The sequence below is a fragment of the Ceratotherium simum genome, chromosome 7 (assembly GCF_057802395.1).
Source record: "Ceratotherium simum simum isolate JZ-2026a chromosome 7, ASM5780239v1, whole genome shotgun sequence".
NCBI lineage: Eukaryota > Metazoa > Chordata > Mammalia > Perissodactyla > Rhinocerotidae > Ceratotherium > Ceratotherium simum.
This window is the reverse complement of record NC_141906.1, coordinates 75,570,847-75,595,179: the sequence shown is the minus strand read 5'-3', so window position 1 is coordinate 75,595,179 and position 24,333 is coordinate 75,570,847. Positions and strand designations below refer to the sequence as shown.

General features: G+C 36.5%; 1 pseudogene; it reads left to right on the top strand.

Annotated features, from left to right (window-relative positions):
* The first annotated feature begins 239 nt into the window (after positions 1–239).
* On the top strand, positions 240–23,532 carry LOC101394674 (olfactory receptor 8B12-like; annotated as a pseudogene).
* Positions 23,533–24,333: the final 801 nt, after the last annotated feature.

Here is a 24,333-nt window from a genome sequence, read left to right as displayed (position 1 = left end):
CTGAGAGTGGATGTGCTGGGGCCCCTGGAGGAAGTGGGGAGAGGTAAGGAGAAATCCTCTCCCTCCTCATCAGATCCACGATTCTGATTCATTTGGCTCCCAGAGAAGGCCGAGGGGTGGCCCTCCGTGGGGAAACCATAGCTCTTCGGGCTCTCTAAGCAAGTGGGAAACTCCCACACAGAGGACTGAGACCGCTGCAGGGGTGCCATCAACATTTGAGCAACCCAGGAGAGCGGATAATGAGGGGTGAGCGAGAAGACCCCCCCCCAGGGACCCAGTGGGCTAAAGAGAGAGCCCCTCATCACCCTCGCATACCCGACACTGCAGCTCAGCAGACCAGTCAGAGCAGCCACCGCAGAGCACAGGGGGCTCAGATTACACAGCCACTGACCCCAACATGGTGGCAGCAGGTGGAAACTGCAACCAGATATTTCCAGGATGAGGAAAAACAAAGTAAATACAGGAACCACAATGCAAAGGTACATTAAATCGCCACACCAGAAGGAAAATGACACCCAGAAATCAACCCTGAAGGCACAGAAATCCATAACCTAAATGACAGATAGTTCAAAATAGCTATCATAAAAAAGCTCAATGAAATACAAGAAAACACAGATAAACAATTCAATGAGATAAGGAGTTTCTTCACAACAGAGATTGAAATCATAAAGAAAAACCAATCAGTACTGACAGAGATGAAGAACACAATGGAGGAGATAAAGGAGAAGCTGGAATTTTTAAAGAACAAAGTTGACAATATGGAGGAAAGAATTAGCATTATAGAGGATAGGAATACAGATATGCTCCAGATGGAGGAGGAGAGAGAACTAAGACTAAAAAGAAATGAAGAAAGTCTCCAAGAAATACCTGACTCAATTAGGAAATGTAACATAAGAATTACAGGTATTCCTGAGGGAGAAGAGGGGGAAAGCGGAACAGAGAGCCTATTCAAGGAAATAATAGCTGAGAACTTCCCAAATCTGGGGAAGGAGCAGGAAATACCAGTAAATGAAGCCAATAGGTCGCCTAAATACGTCAACAGGCAAAGGCCCATTCCACGGCATATAGTAGTAAAGCTGGCAAAAGTCAATGACAAAGAAACAATACTAAGGGCAGCTAGAAAAAAACAAAAAATAACGTACAAAGAAACTCCCATCAGGCTATCAGCGGATTTCTCAACAGAAACTTACAGGATAGGAGAGACTGGAATGATATATTCAAAATACTGAAAGACAAAAACGTTCAGCCAAGAATAATCTATCCAGCAAAAATATCCTTCAAATGTGATGGAGAAATAATAACTTTCCCAGATAAACAAAAGCTAAGGGAGTTCCTGGCCACGAGATCCCCACTACAAGAAATACTCAAGAAGGCCCTCAGGCCTGTAAAAAGAAGAGAAAGAGAATACAAAGCTTGGAGCAAGGAGAAAAATAGGTAGACTAAATCAGAAAAATAGTAGATCCTTACCGGAATAGGCCAGTAACTACTTAAATACCAAAATCAAAGATCAAAGGAAGGAAAATACCAAAAATAAATATAATCTCATCACTGTAAACACACACCCACAACACAAGACAGAATAAGTTGTGACAAGAATAACTTAGAAGGGGAGATTGAATTGACTTAGTATAAGGAAATAAGAGGCCATCAGATAATGGACTATCTCATACACAAGATTTTTAATACAAACCTCAAGGTAACCACTAAACAAATAATCAGAAAAAAAATCACATATGATAAATAAAGAGAAAACTAAAAGAGTCATAAAACAGAACAACCAAACTGAATGGGCAGTCCAAAACACACGGGACAAGAAACAAAGGAAATGCAAAAGAACCGGAAAATAAGCGATAAAACAGCAACATTAAGCCCTCATATATCAATAATTACTCTAAATGTAAATGGATTGAACTCTCCAATCAAAAGATACAGAGTGGCAGGATGGATTAAAAAGCAAGACCCAACAACATGCTGCCTCCAGGAAACACATCTCAGCTCTAAAGACAAACACAGGCTCAGAGTGAAAGGACGGAAGACAATACTCCAAGCTAATGGCAAACAAAAGAAAGCAGGTGTTGCCGTACTCATATCAGACAAAATAGACTTCAAGATAAAATAGGTTAAGAGAGACAAAGAGAGGCAATATATAATGATAAAAGGGACACTCCACCAAGAAAACATATCAATTATAAATATATATGCACCCAACATACGAGCACCAAAGTACATAAAGCAACTATTAATAAACCTAAAAGAAGATATTAACAACAACACAATAATAGTAGGGGATCTTAATACCCCACACACATCAATGGATAGATCATCCAGACAAAAAGTCAATAAAGAAACAGTGGGCTTAAATGCAAAACTGGACGAGATGAACCTAGTAGACACAGACAGAGCACTCCATCCAAAAACAGCTGACTACACACTCTTCTCAAGTGCGCATGGAACATTATCAAGGATAGACCATATGTTGGCAAACAAGGCAAGCCTCAATAAATTTAAGAAGATTGAAATAATAAAAAAGCATCTTTTCAGACCATAATGCTACGAAACTGGAAATCAACTACCAGAAAAAAACTGGGAAAGTGACAAAGAGGTGGAGATTAAACAACATGCTACTGAACAACCAATGGATCATTGATGAAATTAAAGGAGAAATCAAAAAATAGCTGGAAACAAACAAAAATGAAAATATGCCATACCAATTCATATGGGATGCAGCAAAAATGGTTCTGAGACGGAAATTCATAGCAATACAGGCCCATCTTAACAAAGAAGAAAAATCCCAAATAAGCAACCTTAAATTACACCTAACAGAACTAGAAAGAGAAGAACAAAGCCCAAAGTCAGCAGAACGAGACAAATAATAAAAATTAGAGCAGAAATAAATGAAATTGAGACCAAAAAAACAGTAGAAAGTATTAATGAAACAAAGAGTTGGTTCTTTGAGAAGATAAACATAATTGACAAACTCTTAGCCAGACTTACTAAGAAAAAAAGAGAAAATGCTCAAATAAATAAAATTAGAAATAGAGGAGAAATTACAATGGATACCACGGAAATACAAAGGATTATAAGAGAATACTATGAGAAACTATATGCTAACAAGTTGGACAATCTAGAAGAAATGGATAAATTCTTAGACTCATACAACCACCCAAAGCTGAACCAAGAAGAAATAGAGAATTTGAATAGACCGATCACAAGTAAAGAGATTGAAATAGTAATCAAAAACCTCCCAAAAAACAAAGGTCCAGGACCAGATGGCTTCTCTGGTGAATTTTACCAAACATTCAAAGAATATTTAATACCCATCCTTCTCAAACTATTCCAAAAAATGGAGGAATATAGAACACTTCCTAACTCATTCTACGAGGCCAACATCACTCTGATACCAAAGCCAGACAAAGACCATACTAAGAAGAAAAATTACAGGCCAATATAGCTGATGAACATAGATGCAAAAATCCTCAACAAAATATCGGCAAACCGAATACAGTAATACAATAAAAAGATCGTACACCATGACCAAGTGGGATTTATACCAGGGACCTAGGGATGGTTCAACATTCACAAATCAATCAACGTGACACACCACATCAACAAAATGAGGAATAGAAACTACATGGTCATCTCAATAGATGCAGAGAAGGCATTTGACAAGATCCAACATCCATTTATGATAAAAACTCAAACCAAATGGGTATAGAAGGAAAGTACCTCAACATAATAAAGGCCATATATGACAAACCCACAGCCAACATTGTACTCAATGGGGAAAAACTGAAAGCCATCCCTCTGAGAACAGAAACAAGACAAAGGTGCCCACTCTCACCACTCTTATTCAACATAGTACTGGAGGTTTTGGCCAGAGCAATTAGGCAAGAAAAAGGAATAAAAGGAATCCAAATAGGCAACGAAGAAGTGAAACTGTCACTATTGCAGATGACATGATTTTATATATAGAAAACCCTAAAGAATCCATTGGAAAACTATTAGAAATAATCAGCAACTACAGCAAAGTTGCAGGGTACAAAATCAACTTACAAAAATCAGTTGCATTTCTGTATACTAATAACTAACTAACAGAAAGAGAGCTCAAAAAGATAACACCATTTACAATTGCATCAAAAAGAATAAAATATCTACGAATAAATCATACCAAGGAAGTGAAAGACCTATACAATGAAAACTATAAGACGTTATTTAAAGAAATTGATGATGACATAAAGAAATGGAAAGACATCCCATGCACATGGATTGGAAGAATAAACATAGTTAAAATGTCTATATTACCTACAGCAATCCACAGGTTCAATGCAATCCCAATCAGAATCCCAATGACATTCTTCACAGAAATAGAAAAAAGAATACTAAAGCTTATATGGGGCAACAAAAGACCCCGAATAGCTAAAGCAATCCTAAGAAAAAAGAACAAAGCTGGAGGCATCACAATCCCTGACTTCAAAATATACTACCAAGCAACAGTAATCAAAACAGCATGTTACTGGTACAAAAACAGACACACAGATCAATGGAACAGAATTGAAAAGCCCAGAAATAAAACCATACATATATGGATAGCTAATTTTCGACAAAGGAGCTAAGAACATACAATGGAGAAAGGAAAGTCTTTTCAATAAATGGTGTTGGGAAAACTGGACAGCCACATGCAAAAGAATCAAAGTGGACCATCTGCTATTGCCATTCACAAAAATTAACTCAAAATGGATCAAAGACCTGAAAGTGATACCTGAAACCATAAAACTCATAGAAGAAAATATAGGCAACACACTATCTGACACTGGTCATACAGGAATCTTTTCAGATGCCATGCCTACTCAGACTAGGGAAACTAAAGAAAAAATAAGCAAGTGGGACTTCATCAGATTAAAGAGCTTCTACAAGACAAATGAAACCAGGATCAAAATGAATAGACAACCCACCAGCTGGGAGAAAATATTTGCAAAACATATATCTGACAAGGGGTTAATCTCCATAACATATAAAGAACTCACACAACTGAACAACAAAAAAACAAACAACCCAATCAAAAAATGGGCAGAGGAAATGAACCGACACTTCTCCAAAGAAGATATACAGATGGCCAATAGGCACACGAAAAGATGTTCAACATCACTAATCATCAGGGAAATGTACATCAAAACAACACTAAGATATCACCTCATGCCTGTTAGAATGGCTATAATCACGAAGACAAAAAACAACAAATGTTGGAGAGGATGTGGAGAAATGGGAACCCTCATACACAGCTGGTGGGAATGCAAACTGGTGCAGCCTCTGTGGAAAATGGTATGGAGATTCCTCAAAAAATTAAAAATAGAAATACCCTATTATCCAGCTATACCACTACTGGGAATATATCCAATGAACCTGAAATCAACAATCCAAAGAGGCTTATGAACCCCTATGTTCACTGCAGCATTATTCACTATAGCCAGGAAATGGAAGCAAGCTAGGTGTCCCTCGACTGACGATTTGATCAAGAAGATGTGGTATATATATACAATGGAATCCTGCTCAGCCATAAAAAAAGACAAAATCGTCCCATTTGCAACAACATGGATGGGCCTGGAGGGTATTATGTTAAGTGAAATAAGCCAGAAAGAGAAAGACAAACACCGTAAGATCTCATTCATATGTGGAATATAAACCAACACATGGACAGAGAAACCCACATTGAGGTTACCAGGGGCAAAGTGGGTAGGGGGTAGGCACAAGGGATGAAGGGAGGCATGGATATGGTGACTGACAAACAAAAATGTACAACCCAAAATTTCATAATGTTATAAACTATTAAGACATAATAAAAAAAACAAAACAAAAAACCAAGTCTTTAATTTTATAAAATGGACAAGGAATGACTTCCTGAATTGATTCCCTAAGGAAACTCAATAGTCAATAAAGTGCAATTAAATGGTCTATGAAAAATAGACCTCAGGGTACAAATAGATATCTAAAAATAGACCTCATAATATTTACCACTTAAAACAAAAATGCCAAATATGTTACGTGTTAAATAAGCATTTAACTAACAACAATGTCATTAGCTTTAATAAACATTAAAAAGAATTTGGAGATGCATTGATCGTCTTCATTATTTTATAAATTTTCCTAGAAAATTTTGAAGTAATACACATATTCAATAGATATCTTTGTAGTATGTAAGCTACGTTTATATTTATTCTATTTTTATTAAAACAGCATAACTTGGCATATTCTTTTAAGAAATATCATCAGACAGGATGGAGAAATAAATGGAATAATACACAGATAAAAAACTCCAAAGTACTACGCCACACAACAACACGGATGAATCTATCTCACTGACATAATGATGACCAAAATAAACCAGAAAACAAAACATGAAGTTCAAGAACAGGCACAAGCAACCTATAAAGCCAGAATATGATAACTTCTTGAGAGGGTCGTGGTGCTTTGACTGGAGGGGGCATGAGGAAACTTCCTGGGGTGTTGGAAATGTTCTGTATCTTGATCTGACTAGTGATTACAAATTGTGTTGAACTGAAGATTTCTGCACTTTATGTATTACATAATGTAGAGGGTGAAGAAATGCATGTATATTATAAATAGATTTAAAAAAAAGGAATTCTGGTTATGATGGACTATGACCCCACCAGCTGACACACCTGCATAAAAAGTTAAATGTGGACACAATTAAAGAAAAGCAAAAACAACTACCTGAAGGTGTTAGAAAATGAACAGAAGCAGACAGATCCTGGTAGGGAATGAACACTCACTTGGTGGAGGGAAGATAGGGAGCAATACCATGTTAGTTCCCATCTCTGTAGCCTTTTCTGTAGCACTAACTACAGTCTGCCTGGTGTCCACGTGGAAAAATTCACAGTCTCTCTGGCTAGAGGAACCAGATAAGTGAAGCCAAGAAATCATAAATATGGAAGATAGGGGAATTCTGGTAACAAATGAGCCAGGGAGAAGATCCCCAAACTAGATTCACCCACATCTCTGACTGACCTGTAAATCATGCACATACAGAACAGACTCAGAGCAGTTCAGATAAAGACAAAATATCTGAGATACTGTCCAAGAAACACATTTTTCAGGTCAAGCTCAGACAAGAAAATACTTTATAAAAGAAGGGAAACAAAACTCATTGGGAAAAAACAACAGAAAAATAACAGAATTCAGAATCTCCACTTAACATTTGCAATGTCCAGGATACAAGCCCAAATTACCTGAGACAGAACTAAGAAAATGGAAAACCTTCTCAAGAAAAAATCAATTGTGCCAGAACTCAAGATGAACTACATGTTGGAACTAACAGATAAGAATTTTAAGGCAGTTATCATACCTCTCCTCAATAAGGTAAAACAAAACATGTTTTCAATGAATGAAAATCTTAGATGAGGAGCGATAAATCTCAACATAAAACCAGAAACACACAGAAAAGGAAGTTCTAGATTGGAAAAACACAATTTCTGAATTAACAGAATGGATGTACTTAACAGCTGAATGGACATAACAGAAGAAGGGTTAGTAAACTTGAAGACTGACCAATAGAAATTATCTATAGTGAAATACAGAGAAAGAAGATTGAGAATCACGAACAGAACCTCGAGGCCTGTTAGATTATATCCAGTGGTCAAACATATGTTTAATTATAATGCCAAAGGGAGAGCAGAGAAAGAAAGGGACACAAAAAATACCTGAAAAAATAATCCATCCAAATTTCCCAAATTTGATAAAACACAACATTTTTAGATATAAGATGCTAAGTGAACACCACGCAGAATTAATATAGAGACGCTTATATGGAAGCACATGGTAGTGAAGCTGTGTAAGTGAAAGATGAAGAATAAATCTTAAAACTTCAGTGAGAGAAAAAAAATTACATACATGGTACAATGATCTGATAAAACGCTGATTTCTCATCAGAAACCAGGGAAGCCCAAAGAGACTAGAACAACTTTAAAGTGCTAACACAAAAAGAAAAGAAAGTAAACCCATAATTCAATAGTTAGCAAAAAAAATCAAGAATAAAAGCAAAATATAGACATTTTTCAGATAAAAGTAAAATAAAAGAACAATATTTATTATATTGCCAACAGAACTGCAATATAAGAAATGATAAAAGAAATTCTTCAGGCTGAAGGAAAATGATATCAGATGAAAAGTTAGACCCTTAAAAAAAAGGAAAAAAACAAAAAACAAAAACGAAAAAAGAAGAACACCAAAAATAGAAAATATCTGGATAACACAAGAGATTATTCTTTCCACTCTTGGGTATATATCCAAAAGAATTGAAAATAGGATCTTGAAGATATATTTGCACACCCATGTTTACTGCAGCATTCTTCACAATAGTGAAATACAGGTGGAAGCAACCTAAATGTCTGTCACAGTTGAATGGATAAAGAAAATATACATATACATATATATACACAATGGAATTTTATTCAGCCTTAAAAAAGAAGGAAATCTTGTCACATGTTACAACATGATGAACCTTGAGGACATTATGCTAGGTGAAATAAGCCAGTCACAAAAAGACATATATTGCATAATTCCACTTATGTAGGTATCTAAAGTAGTCAAATTCTTAGAAACAGAAAGAAAAATGGGGGTTGCCAAGGGCTGGGGAGAGGGGAAGAGGGGATTTGTTGTTCAATGGATACGGAGTTTCAGTTCTGCAAGATGAAAAAGTTTTAGAGATTTGTTGTACAACGATGTGCATATAGTTAACACTACTGTACTATACACTTAAAAAGGTTAAGATGCAAATTTTATGTTATATATTTTAGACCAAATAAAAAATATTATTTTTATTTATGTTATTTTCTCTCAACTTATTTAGAAACCACATAACTGTTTAAACAAAAATTATAATCTTTTTTTTGGATTTCTAATATGTGTAGATATAGTTGTTATATGTAACAACCATAACATAAAGAATGGGTGATATGGACTTATGTGTTCCAAGATTTCTACATTTTATATGGAATAGAACATTATTAACTGTAAGAAGACAGTGGATGGCTAAGGATATATATTGTAATCAGGCAATCACTAACAAATTAACACAAAGAAGTACTGTTAAGAAAAACAATAGGAAAGTTAAAATCAAATTGTAAAAAATATTCAAATAAAATTCAGGAAAAGTGAAAAAGTACAAAAAATTGACGAGACAAGTAGAAAACGAAACTAAAATGGGAGAGCTAAACCCAAACATCAGTAATTACATTAAACCTTAATATTTTAAATACTCCAATTAAGAAGAGGAGATTGTTACATGGATTATAAACAAATAAACAAAACAGCAAGACCTAGTTAATATGGTATCTACAAAGGTTCTTAAAATATGAAGACACAGAAAGGCTGAAAATAAATGGATGAAAAAAACACATGCCATGCAAAGAGTAAGCATAAGAAGGCGGAGTGACTATATTAATATAGGATGAAATATATTTTTAAAAGATATGTTACCAGAGATAAAGAAGATGCTTCATAATGATAAAAGGAACAAGGCATCACAGATCATATGTTATATGCCCCAAAACAGAGTTTTAAAATGCATGAAGCAAACCTGACGGATATAAAGGGAGAAATATATAATTCTATAATCATAGTTGGCAATTCTCTCAGCAACTGATAGAAATACTAAACATAAACAATTTTGTCCACAATCTGAATAGCACTATCAACCACCTTGACATAATTGATATTTGTACACCCAACAATGACAGAATACACATTTTTTTCAAGTACATATATTACATTTGTCATAATAGTCTGTATTCTAGAGCATTAAACAAATCTCAATAAATTTTAAAAACTTGAAGTCATGCTGTCGAGAGTTTAGCTAAGCTACTCCACGGTATGGCTACCTTGGCATCTTTTTATTTGGCCAAGCAGTCTGCAGGGACCTTAAACTGACACTAGGCCCCTCGTGCAAGGATATGGCCTAGATAATAGCCTGACTCTTCATAAGCAAATGTTAAGTTCCTGATATGACTTCCCCAACAGACAGCCCTTATAAGCAACCATCTCTCTTGCCTCCCAGGGCCTTCCCCTTATGTGCCCCTTAGATAAGACTCCCGTGGAGCTTACCAAAACCCTGCTCTTTTGGTCTGAGTTACCAATCAGGCCTTAGCCTGGGAGCCCAAAAGCACTGTACCACAGACCCTAATAAAGACATGTGCCCCAGGTCCTATCACTCTTTCTCTGTCTGCACTTTGCCTTGACCACCCTGTGTGGCCCCTTGAAGCATGCCGTGTTCTTCCTCCAGGACCCGTGAGTGATAAAGTTCTCTATTTCAGTTTCTCTTGGGGTCTGCTGTTGAACTGGCTTACCATCTGGCACCCTGGGCTCCACTTAACAAATATTAATTTAACAAAGTCATACAATACAAAATATCTTCTTTGACTGCAATGGAATTAGATTAGAAATTAGCAACAATAAGATAACAAGGAAACCCCCAAAATTTTAATAATTAAACAATATATTTGTAAATAATCATTGGATAAAAAAATGAATGGCCTAATATTACAGCCCACACAAACGACTGAGGAGTGAATTCCTCCTGCTGACCAATCTGGCAGAAGCACATGTGGTGTCCTATCAGCTTAGGATACTTTCAGTTTCAAGAAAACAGCCAAGGGTCAGTAGGCAGTAAAAAAGATTGTAGCATGAAAAAAGACTTAGATGAAATAGAGAATCTTATGATGCAGTTGCTGTACTACATGGCTCTGTTTTTGTTGTGGGTCCCTCCAACTAACATACATGCTGAAAAACAAAAGCTCGTTTCTAGATTTTTGATTGAGAAATTATGGAAATGATAATAATTTAAGCTGATTTTTCTCACTTTTATTTGCCTCTTCTTGGTTGGTTTCCAAAGTACAGTTTCAGACAAGTGTTTTTCAAACTGTGGGCTACAATCCAAAAGTGGACCACGGCAGCAACTCACTGCAGCAGAACTCTTGGGAAAATGCCAGGGACATCAGCAACACAGGGAAGCCTGCAAATATGAACGTGACCATCAGACCCAAGGGATGCACCAGCACAATCCTTTGAAGTGAGGCCTCTCTTGAGGCAGCGGGGTACCTGTGAGCATGTGCTCTGCAGTTGTGTGTGCAAGTGACATGATATGGCTGGGTGTGGGCATGCAGAGCTGCCAGGATGGAATTCCAGGATAAGCAGAGTAAGGACATGATGCCTTCAGGCAGCTGGCTCTGAGTAGAGTGTCTGCAGTTCTAGTTTGAGGAATATCTGTGCTAGAAGCAAGAGATGATTCCTAAATAACATGCCAGGCTATGGGCCAGGACATTAGTCATTATAGGGGGGCTTGACTTTGATTTGGATGGGACTCAGCTGGTGATCGTGCCAGGCTGCTTTCCCTAAGTAGGTGGAGCCTTGTGGCTTTATACTGCCCTCTCATTAATGAGGTGTTGGGGAGGGGTGTGTGTGTGGGGGGAGGGAATGCTGTGAGGCCACCCATTTAACTGAGTTGTTTGAATTTAGTTTGAGTTTACTTAAATGCATTGAATGCCTTCATTTTGTTGTTTGGGTGGGATTGGAGAGCCAAGAATTTACTAGGATTGAAACTGCAGCACAGTTTTTATTTCCATCACAGATTCAATTCTCATTCCTGATTTATTCCCCCAAACTTCTCTGCATTTGGTGTTAAATTTTGCTCCCTGCCACATGTCTTTTTCCAAAACATTTCAATAACATTATTACAACTTCTTTTGAGACCCCCAAAATCCTCTAGTAAAGTTGGAAAACGCATGAAATGGTAGAGCAGTGGAAAGATCCTGAACTTTGAAATTTGGAGGTAAAAGACTTCCATAGGATGCACTGATATGCTAATTTCTTACTATGTGACTTTAGGCAGGTCATATATACTCCAACTTTATCATCTATAAAATGAGAAAATGATACAATCTCAAAGGTGTGTGAGGATTAAGGTATGGTGAGTGAGAAGGGGCTTTGTAAACTATAGAGTGCAGTATAAATTGTCAGTTCTTGCTTTAACTGTAGGCCCAGTCAGTTTGAGGGATGGAGAAGGAGCCACTGGACAAAACCTTTTGCAAAGGTACCCCTCGTGTTCCCATCTCTCAGGTCCATGGCCAGTTCAGTTCTTAGGCAGCATTAATGTGTCATCTGGATCTAGGGATAAGTCTGGTGAAGTGATCATTAATAACAGAAACCTTGGTGCTCCAGGGAAAACTGTAGGAGAAAGGTGGGGCCATACTACTCCTGATATCTAAATCAGACAATGACATTACAAGAAAAAAAAAATAGATCAATATCCCTCATGAATTTATACGGAAAAAAATCAACTGAAAGTTGGCAAATAAAATCCAGCATAATACAAAAATAGTTATACGTAATTTTGAAGTGGAGTTTTATCCCAGGAACATAAGGTTGGTTTCACATTTGAAAATCAATTAATGTGATTCACCATATTAACCAAATAAAAAGGAATACCAAAAAACTATCTGAATAAGTGTGGAGGAAACATTTGACAGAATTCAACATCCATTCATGATAAAAAATCTTGGAATTCCCTTGGAATATAAGGGAATTTACTCAACCTGATAAAGAGCATCTATGACAAATCATCATATTTATTTGTGAAAGATGTAATGCTTTCCTTTAAGATCAGCAATGCGTCAAGATTGACATCTCAAACCACTTCTATACAACATTGTAGTGGAGGGCCAAGGAAGTGTTATAAAGCAAGAAAAATAAAGTCCTACTGATTGGAAAGGAAAGCTAAACAGACAACATAATGTTGTACATAGGAAATCCTCACGAATCTACAGAGAAGCTATGAGAACAAATAGAGTTTAGTAAGGTTAGAGGATATAAGTTCAATACAAAAAAATCAGTTGTATTTCTATATACTAGTAATAAACAATTAGAAATCCATAAAAGAAATTGAACACTAATGTTTACAGTAGCTTTATTTATCACAACCCCAAACTGGAAATAGTTCAAGTATCCACTAACAAGTGAATGGATAAACAAGTTGTGTTATCCATACAATAGAATAAAGCCTTGCAATAAAAACGAAAGGACTACTGATGTAAGTAACAATCTTGAAGAATCTCAAATTCATTCATCTAAGTTAAAGACGTAGATCAAGAGACTTCATACTTTATGATTAAATTTACAGGGACTTCTAGAAAAGGCAAAAATAAAGTGATAGAAAGTAGATGGATGGTTGTCTGGGCTCAGGAATGGGGTGAAGAGTTTGTCCTCAGAAGGGCAGGAGAGAATTTTTTGGATAGAAATTTTCTATATCTTGATTGTGCTGGTGGTTACACAATGGTATATATTTATTAAAATTAATTGAACTGTACACTGAAAATGGGTGAATTTTATTACACATAATTTATATTTCAAGGAAGCAGATTAAAAATAATGATTAGTAGGTGAAGTAACCTGATTTTCAGGTTTTTCTCTAATATTGAAAACTTTTTTTGAATTTATACTTAAATATAGTGTTCTTTGTGCCATCTATCAAACAAGAATACAATGATATGAAAAAAGTCATAGAGTGAGAAATAACTCTTAAAAAATTTAAAAAGATGATAGCTCAATAATAAAAAAATTAAAATTGGGTAGAACTCAAAGGTGATAAAAGTCTCTCAAAAGTATGAAAAATGGTTAAAGACATTAAATAAGAAGAGAATAACTCCAACATTTGAATAATAATAATCCTAGAAAGAAAGAACAGAAAAACCTGGTTGGAAGAAAATTATCAATAAATAGTATAAGAAAAATTTCCAAAACTAAAGGACTTGCATTGCCAGAACAAGGAACACTCTGAATGAAAAGACATATTATTGTGAAATTGAAGAACACTGTGGATGAAGATCCTAAAAGCTTTCAGAGAGAGAAAGAGAAAAAAGAGAGGAAGAGAGATTGAGATGGTGATGGGTTGGGCAGGGAGGTAGAGAAGACAGAGAGAGAGAAACACATAATATATAAAGGAACTGAAATGAGAATGCTACTGGACTTCTCACTGACAACACTGGGATCTAGGAAAGAGGTGATCCAACACAGGAGGGCAGCAAAGGGAGTTCCAGGCTGATGGCCATGCATCAAGTCTAAAGACTAATCAGTCCAGATACGCACAGAAGGATAGAGGCCTCCAGGAGAAAAAGGAAATTGATAGACTGTCTCATATGTTTGGACATTTGGAAATTAATATTGATGGGTATTTGACAGATACTACACAGCATGTGAAAATATAAAGGAGAGACAATGGCATTGGGCAATTATTATCAATTCCAGGAAAAATTTCAGGTAGTACAAATAAGAAACCTAATCAGAGTATAGTATTTGGCTCTGTAGTGATGTTTATTTAAATAGTTATAATAATAGAGATATTAAGTATTGAGAATAAAAAAGTATAATATAACTTTTTGGGAGGATAGAAAAAGGAACTTGGGTGGGAGAGTGTTAAAAGCTAAGTCCACATCTACTTTAAGTGGAAGTAATGTATTCAACAAATATTTACTAATAACTATTATGAGTTTAGCTCTACTATAGACTGATCAGTGAATAAAGGTCTAAAATAGAGGAATTCCTTCATTATGGATGTGTTTGACTCTTTGGCAGTAATACCTTTCATATCTTGGATTTGCTGCCATATCCATTCACAGTTACAACAGGGCAAGGGAGTACCAACCAGCAAGCATCAAGTGGAATATCTAAGTTCCATACAAAGTCCTTCCTGCTCCCATGTGTAAAAGCAGCCCTATCTCCCTTGCTGATTAGGATCAATTATTTCTGCCAGGATGGTGAATCCACTTCTTGTCTGTTGGTCCCCGGCCATGAGGAGTACAAAGTGCTCTCGTGGCAGCCACAACTTATAGTTTAGTGGGACCATGATATATCCTCTAGCAAGAGTGTGCCCCTTTGGAGGCTAGGAACTCAAACCTCCTAGAGCTCAGAATTACAATGACGTGAAACACAAAATCTCCTGGTGGACCACTGGAAGCAATGATAAATGGAACCACTCCTACTTTCACCTCTTGGTTCCAGGACCTGAAGGATGGCACCCCATGCCTTCAGAGTCTTACCTCTGAGTTTGTACTTTACCTTTAAAAGATTGTTCCAGTGTTCTGAGGCTGGCTGCTTCTATGCAGCCAGATGGTGTGGTATGTGTTATGACCAGTGGAATCCATGGTCATGGACCTACTCCCGCACTTCTTTCAATATGCAATGGGTTTCCTGTTTGGATGCTAATCAATCATTCCATAGTAATGATGTTGGCTGAGCCTCTGCGGGAAGGAAAAGCACATCTATACTGAGGATTACATGTTTCAGGGCCTCAGTTTTTCCCGGTGAGGGCCCTAGTTTGAGGATAACTCTGAGCATTCAAATGCCTTTGGAGCTTTGTGACCCCAACTATTAAACTTAGTCCTCTGCTCAGACCAGAGATAAGGACCTCTTTGTAAGTTATTAAAGAGACACTCTGGCCCTCATACTTAGCCATTAACTGTTTATCAATATTAACGTCTAACGGTTAATGGTCTGACATTATCTGTCTGCAGGGCAACTTAGCAACAACAAGCCAATTCTCCGTCTCCGAAGGCATTGTTTTCAAAAGTTTGAATCATTGCACCTACAACAGTGTCCCCCCCACAGGGACATATTCCTAAGTAGCCACTAATGAAGTCTTTAGTAATTGAACAGCCAGTGTGTGCCAGGCACTAGCCGTGCCCAACTTATGAACCAGGATAGTGATTTCTTCCCCTACCTGACAATGAGTTGAGTCAGTCCCTAGTCCTCTCATCTTACTGTATTTTTGACTGGACCAAACTTGTTACCATTGCATTAGTTCAGGGTCTCTGAGAATCAGATGCCAAGACAAGGATAGACGTGTAACACCTGTCAGGGAAAATGAGGTGGGAGCTAGAGGAGGCTGAGAGAACCATCAGACTGGCAAGGCTGATAGAAAGGCTGGCAGAAAACTATTGAGCCAAATTCCATGGGAGGAGTTCCGCATCTGGCAAGAAGAGGGGTTCTACCTGGGGGTAGCCTGTGGGAAGCACAGCCTCAGTGACAATGTCATAATGATTGATTTCAGAGTACAGCTTCGGGGATGATCAGTCATTCACACTTCCTGAAGTAGTACAACTGAGAAGTCACTTTCATATCACCATCAGGAACTTAAATGTAAAATACAATGTTTATTTCATTAAAAATTATTTTAAAAGATAATTCATTGTTTAAAGCAAACATTAGAACAACGTGTTATGCGGTTTATAACATATGGTGACATAAAATATATGACAATGATCACAAAAGATGGAAGGAGAAATGAAAGCATATTTTTTTAAGGTTTTAATATTTACATAGAGTGCTAAACTATTATTTCAAGATAGATTTTGAAAAGAGAAAGTTACATTTGTCAACACTATCAGAAACTGCTAATAAAACTGGATATAGTAAAGAAGCCCACAGAGGAGATAAAAGAGAATACTAAAAAGTACTCAACTAATCCAAAAGAAGGCAAGAAAAGAGGGGAAAAAAGGAACAAAGACCAGATGGGATGGATAGAAAACAAATAGCAAGATTTTAGGCTTAATTCAATAATTACATTGAATATAAATAGTCTAAATATGCGATGAGTCAGAATTGACTTGACAGCACTAACAAACATGCCAATTAAGAAAGAGAAAAAGTTAAACTGGATAAGAAAAAAATCACAACCCAACTATACACAGTTTAAATGAATCAAACTTTAAATATAAATACAGATATTTTCTTTTTTTAAAAAAAATGATAAAGATACACTATGCAAGAACAATTCATAAGAAATCTGAAAGAGCTATATTAATTTCTGACACTTCAGGACTTGGAATATTAACAAAGATCACGAGGGATATTTCATAATAATTCAAGTATCAAATAATAAAAGACACATAACAATTCTAAATGCATACTCACCTAATAACTGAACTTCAATACATAAAGCAAATACTGACAGAACTGAAAGGAGACAGAAAAATTCACAGTTGGATATTCAATACTCCTCTTTCAGTAACTGATAAAACAAGTGTGCAGAAAATTATTATGGACATAGGAGACCTGAGTAATACTATCAACTGACATGAACAAAGTGACATTTATGTAGCACCTCTCCCAACAACAATAGAATATAGAATCTTTTCAAATGCATATGGAAAATTCACCAAGACAGACCATATGCTTGGACATTAAACAAGTTTCAATAAATGTAGAATAATTTAAAACATACAGAGTATATTTTTTGATTACTGGGGAATAAATTAGAAACTAAGAACAGATTACTGCAAAAAACTCTAAATATTTGGAAATTGAACTACACAATTCTAAATAACCCAACTGTTGAAAAAGAAACCACAATGGAAATTAGAAAATATTGTTGAACTGAATAAAAATGAAAAAATTTTCTGAGTATTGTGTGGTATAGCTAAAGTGGTTTCTGGAGGGAAATTTATAATTTTAAATGTCTGCATTGGAGAAGAAAAAAAATGCTCCTCACCCTAAAAACCTAGAAATAGAAGAGCAAACTGAACCCAAAGTAAGATGGAAAGAAATAATAAAGACGAAAGTGAAAAATTAATGAAATAGAATATGAATAATTAATAGAGAAAATCAATTAAAACAGAATGTGGACCTTTTAAGAAATCAATAAATTTGATAAAATTCTAGCTAGGCTGATCAAGAAAAGGATATAAAACAAAAATTAATAATATCAGGAATGAAAGAGGGATAATCACTAAAGATCCTACAGATACATTAAAAGAATAATAAAGGGATATTCTGAATAACTTTATGTTGACAACTTAGAGGACTTGCAAAATTTTTTAAAAGATGTAAATTAGTAAAATTTACAAAATAAGAAACAGAAAATCTGAATAGTTCTAAATATATTAGAGAAATTGAATTTGTTATTAAAATCCTTCCCACAAAGGAAATTCCAGGCTAAAATGGCTTTAATGTTGAATTCTTCCAAAGACTTAAGAACCAAGTATAGATAAACAGTGATATGGAAGAAATAAATTGGAGAGCAAGAGTACAATTTATTTAGTCATTTTCAATTCTTCTTTCCCTTGTATGCACAGAAACATTAGTTAATCCTCACTCTTAAAATTGTCTCTTCTTTTGCCTTCTGTGAACTTCATGAATTCAAGAAATATTTACTTAGCCTTTGACTATTCTGTCTTCAAGTACTTTCGCTTAAAACAATTAATCATTCCTCTGTGATCAGAGGATCCTAATTTGTATTTTGACTGCTCTTCTCTCAAGTCTGATCCTCTATTTCGAATTTTTTACTTATCTTTTCCTTTTGAAGATTTTTGCAGCATTTTATCATCTAGGCTAAAATCTAGCTCCTTAGCCACCCCACTTCTTATTTATTCATTTCTGCCATACTACTCATGGTTCCCTAGGCTCAAAACTTTAGTCAGATTTGATTTACGCTTCTTTCTTCTCTGTCCTTCTCTCCCAAACCACAGAGATACTAAATCCAGTTCTTCCATTATCTCTTATCTCTTGATACTGTTTTTATTTTACTATTTCCACTGCTTGTGAAACCTTAACTGATGTTCCTGCTTTCAATCTCTCTTTAGCTGATTCTGAATACCACTGCAGTCTAAAATATCCCTTTCAACCTAGGGTATAGATTTGAATAATAATAATAATGATAATAACAATAATAAAAACAGCAGCAACATAATACTTTTATGCCTTCTATGTTCTATGTAATGGAAACTGCACCATTTATGATTATTATTCCCATTTTAAGATAAGTAATTTGAAGCTCAGGAGAGGTTAAACAAAGTTGCCAAGGCCACATAGCTAGTAAGTGGTAGAACAAGGAATTGTAGATGTTGGTTTGATTCCACATACAATTTATCATTTAACTGGGATATATTTCATAGTGAAAGGGGCTGCTACCAATAATGTTTTCTGGGACAACAGATGTTAACCAGGACCAACCCAAACAAACCAGGACTTATAATACCCCATTAACAATATCGTCTACTTCCTCGGCAACAAATAAATGGGGATGTTGGGCACATATATGTTTTTGGGACAAAAAAAGTGTTAATTTTTGTACTTGTCGAGTTCAGGGTGAAAACAGGACAGCATACTGGAACATTTTAGTAGAGAAGTTGTATACACAGAACTGGCAATTAACAGAAAGATGAGAAGTAAAGACACAAATTTAGGAACTAGCACATAGAGGATGTTGTGGAAGTCATGAAGGAGATCACCAGACATTTAAGGAAGAAGGAGCTCAGATGGCTGAGAACGGAACACTGGAAATTTTGAAACTTAAAGGGAATAAAGTGATAAAGAGACAGAGCAGGAAATGCCTCTGTTAGACTGTAAATCCCTTTAAAGCATAAACCTTTTCTTTTGAATCCCTCTACCTAGCATTTTAATATGCCAAATATACATATTAAAAACCAATTGAACATCAAGTAAAATATAGACCATAGGACTTCTGATAGATGAATTTAATTTTATGCCCATCCTTAAAGCCTAAGTTAAGTCATATCAAATGACATTTCAGCTGCCATCTTTCCTCTCTGGACAGGCTCTGTCATTTTTTATTTTGTATTTCTTTTTATTTTGTATTTTGTACTTGTATTTCTCTCATGCGAATGGAGTGAAGGATACTACGCTCAGCACCACTCCGGTGCTACCAGACATTTGAAGGTTAATGCATGTGCATGAGGCATGTATACAAAAAGACATTGTATTGCACATACATTTTCCACATGAGTATGCATTATACAAAGATTCAAGTTTTGGGAAAGAGACAGCTCTGTGACAAAAATAACAATCAAAAATATTTATTTCTATGTTTCTCTCTGCTTGTATTGGAGCAAGTCAACAGTGAAAATGACTTCAGAGAAGCCCTGGTTCACTTGAAATAAAACCTTGAAGCATTTGAAATGAAATTCCCATGGAAACGACCTCCAAAGAGACAGAAACCTGAGAAGAATTTTCCCTGGTGTTGCATCATGCATACAAGAACCCTCTAAGATTCTTGGAGGAAAGTGAACATTTAATGAACCCCTAAGGTCTTCTTTCCTCTTGGGTCTTAAGGAGAGCTTACTTGTGGTGCTTATTTTAATTTTTCGGTAATGGATTATTTTTCTCTGTTTCTGAAAAATGTGTAGTAGCACTGAGAACAGGATTGAGATTCATTAGAGTCACGCTGGGCCATGGGCAATTCTCAGTGTAAACAGACAGATGAGACACCGTCACTGCTGAGTCTTAGCTGAGGGTGAGCAAGTCCTCATTGATGTATGTGCACATGCTCATAAACACACAGGCTCGTGTGAGGTGGTTTTAGTTGGACTTCCTGAAGGAAGATGGACTTCCACCTTTCTGTTTTGATTTCATAACTTTTCCAAGAGGAGTCCAGCCCTTAACTCTAACCAAAAACATACATAACTCATCTGCTAACTGAGACTTGAATATAACGGTCCCTGATAAAGGGTGTAGGATGCAAGTTGCCACACAAAATTTGATTAGTCTTTACCCCAGTCTCAGTCAATAACCTACAGTGTGTGACGTGTGATTGTCTTAAACCATAGCAAGGTCTCTTGCTCCTCTACCCTGTTATTGCAATAAGAATTTTCTTCCTCAGAGCCAGTAATTTGGGTTAAAATATTGCATTTAAAGTGCAGGACAAAAACATGATGTCTTTGAAATGTGCTGCATTAAGCCATGAACGTCCAATGTTTTCTTAGAGTAACTGATCTTATCAAACAAATGCTTTTCAGGTCTCTTTCAAGTCATTGCTCAATGTCAGATGTAACTCTTGCCTTCTCTATCTTTCTCCCTTGCTTTCCTTTTCACCACAGCACTTTTCATGTTACATGTTTTACCTCTTTCTTTCATGTGTTTTCTTTCTTCTCCTACTTGAATCAAAGCTTCACCAGGACAGGAATCTTTTCTTGTTTTTGTTTTTTCACTGAAGAATCACCAGGACTTAGAATTTAGTATTTGTTGAAGAAATGCCATTCTTGTTCAAAGTCTTTCATCAACTCCCCATGATCTGACATATTGGCTGTAGAGTCCATTCTCTGCCTCTATGTCTTGACAAAAGTTGTTATTAGCTATCCGACAAGTGTTTGTTTTTAATAATCAAGCTTAAACTGCATGATCAAGTAACGGAGAAAAATCAGAGAGAGATTCTTTATTTTTCAGCTTAGAGAAGGTGCAAATAATTCTTGGTATATATTAGATGTGACTGAAATAATGAATATCCTCCTCTGAAGTCCAGTACCCCTAATTTTACCCTTCTTGGCTCTAACACTTTCTAAATTCCATTAAAGTTATACAAGAACTTGTTTTTATCTATAAAGAGCCTCATGAGATCCTAGTGAGTAAAAATGCTGCTTCAAAGATTATATTGTTGCTTACAGGAAGGTAGTGAGGCCTAGTGATTAAAACTAAGAAGTTTGCAGTTGGGCAGACTAGGATTTGATTCAAGATTCTGAAACCTACTAGATCTGTGTGCTCCTCACTTTTAAAGTGGAGATTAATTAGTCCAATCTGTAAAGCTGTTGTGAGGAATAAACCAGGTAAAATTATCTGTGCATTGCTTTAGATAGTTGGTGTCAGCAGGAGGATGCTGGGTCAGACACAGTGTTTGGTACATAGTAAGTGCTCAATACAGGGTAGCAGGAATTATTTTTCCCACAGTGCTTTGCTCTTAATTGTACTCAAAAGGATGTAACCTGAATAAAAGAATGGGTCATTAAATGCCACATCAAGAATTATCAAGGGCATAAACAAACATTTCCTCTTCCTTAGGGAAGGTGGTCTCTGCAGCAGTGATCCTGAGGGAGCATCTCTAACTAGGTCACTGAGATCTCTAATCCAGAATAAAACTCCTTAGTCTCTGCTTATTTACGAGTATTAGGGAAGGATGCTGTCACACCCCTGGGAGCTGGACAGGAGGCTCAGGAAAAGCCACAATCAGAGATCACGTTCTTCAGCTCTGCAAGAGAATCAAGATAAACTGGAGGTTTGATCCTCAAAGTAGAGAAGCAGATGCAGAGGGATCTGAGCTCCAAGTTGTCACCTGCTCTTCACCAGGGCCATTTGAGGCTCCATGAAAGAGATGGATGAGAGCCAGTAGAGTTCAGCACTGTGACTCCAAGCAGAAGGAGGGTGAGTGCCTGCCTGACCTGGTCTGTCCAGTAGCAGATGGCTAAAAGCTTAAACCCTGAGAGCCTGACCACCCGAGTTCACCTTCTGCTGCCACTTAGTAGCATTGGGACTTGTGCAAGTCACTTAGGCCCAGTGTCCTCATCTGTCAAATGGGGACATAATGCCCCTTAGCATTTAGAACAGTGACTATCCCATAGTTAGTGCACATAGTATGTGTTCCTTTTCTTTTCTTCTCCAACTCACCCCTTTAACTTCCATTAACTTCTCTGGTATGTAGCCTCTCTTTTTCTCTCAGTGACTCTTTTCTTTTTCCCTCACAGACTCTCCCAGAGGAGATAACACCTCCTCTATGACAGAGTTTATCCTCACAGGCTTAACAGACCAGCCAGAACTCCAGATCTCCTTCTTCTTCCTGTTTCTAGGTTTCTACATGGTTACTTTGGTGGAGAACCTGGGCTTGATAACCCTGACTGGGGTGAATTCTCACCTTCATATTGCCATGTACTTTTTCCTCTTCAACTTGTCCTTCACAGATTTTAGTTACTCTATTACCCTCACCCCTAAAATGCTGATGGGTTTTATCTCAAAGAAGAACATCATTTCCTATGCAGGGTGTATGACTCAGTTTTTTTCCTTTGTTTCTTTGTCTTTTCTGAATCCTACATCCTGTCAGCAATGGCATATAACCGCTATGTTGCCACCTGTAAACCACGGGTGTACACAGTCACCATGTCTCCTGAGGTGTGTTTATTCCTTTTGTTGGGTGTCTATGGGATGGGAGTGTTTGGGGCTGTGGCCCATACGGGAAACATAATGTTTATGACCTTTTGTGACAACAACCTTGTCAATCACTATATGTGTGATATTATTCCCCTCCTTGAGCTCTCCTGCAACAGCTCTTACATAAATTTGCTGGTGGTCTTTATCATTGTGACCATTGGCATTGGGGTGCCCATTGTGACCATTTTTATCTCTTACGGTTTTATTCTTTCTAGCATTCTCCACATTACTTCTACTGAGGGCCAATCCAAAGGCTTTAGCACTTGCAATTCCCATATAATTGTGGTATCTCTTTTCTTTGGGTCAGGAGCCTTTATGTACCTCAAACCACCTTCTATTTTACCCCTTGACCAGGGGAAAGTGTCCTTCATATTCTATACTGCTGTGGTGCCCATGTTCAATCCATTAATCTATAGTCTGAGGAATAAGGATGTCAAAGTTGCTCTGAAGAAAACCTTGAGCAGAAAAATCTTAAAAATGATTGAGAAAGGGGATCCAAAGCTTTGTTTATCAATGTTTCTTCTATTTTTATTTTTTTATTAAGGGAAACAAATTCCAGTGCTTGCTCTCCTATACTTAGAGGAAATTTTTAACTTGTTCTTAAGCATTATATTCCCTCTACTCCTTACTCCATCCTAACTGTTCCAATAATTCTTTGTTTTATGAAATTGTTTCCACTGTCATAGAGGATTACTCTTGAATAGGCCTAAGAAATCATTTAATCCAGCCCCTCATATGACACTGGAGACTCATACACTTTGTAGGTTGCCCATGGGCACACATGTACATGGTGCCAGAGCTGGGACTAGAATCTAGTTCCTGGAAATTGAATCGACTTTGCTCTACTTTCCTTTAGCTATGCTTTCTGGATCCATCTTTTCCCTGGTAGATTTCATTTCAAAGGTTTTTACTTTTATTTTTGCATTTAAAGAAATATAATTCTATTTACAGTATGTCACAACTTTTCAAGGGTTAATTTTTGGAACATCATTTCTGCAAGACTGTAGGAGATGAAACATTTGGTGATTTGGTCTTAGTAAAATGATAAAAAAAAAAAGTTTTTAGATTTTTGAGTGGAAACTAAAGTTCCACATAGAATCAAGCATGGTGCCCACCGAAGTGGTATGCAGAGCTGTAATGACCCAGGCTAATTTAATAGACCTTCTAACGGAGACATATATAGATTTAAGGGAGTTAAAGACATGAATACAAGCTTCACTCTTTAGTTCTAGACTAAAAATATAGAATTTGGAGCCTCACTTCAAGAGTCTGATATAATTGAGTAATAGATAGCATTGGGTGGAAGTGAGCCGTTAGAGCAGTACCAACCAACTAGTTTTTAGG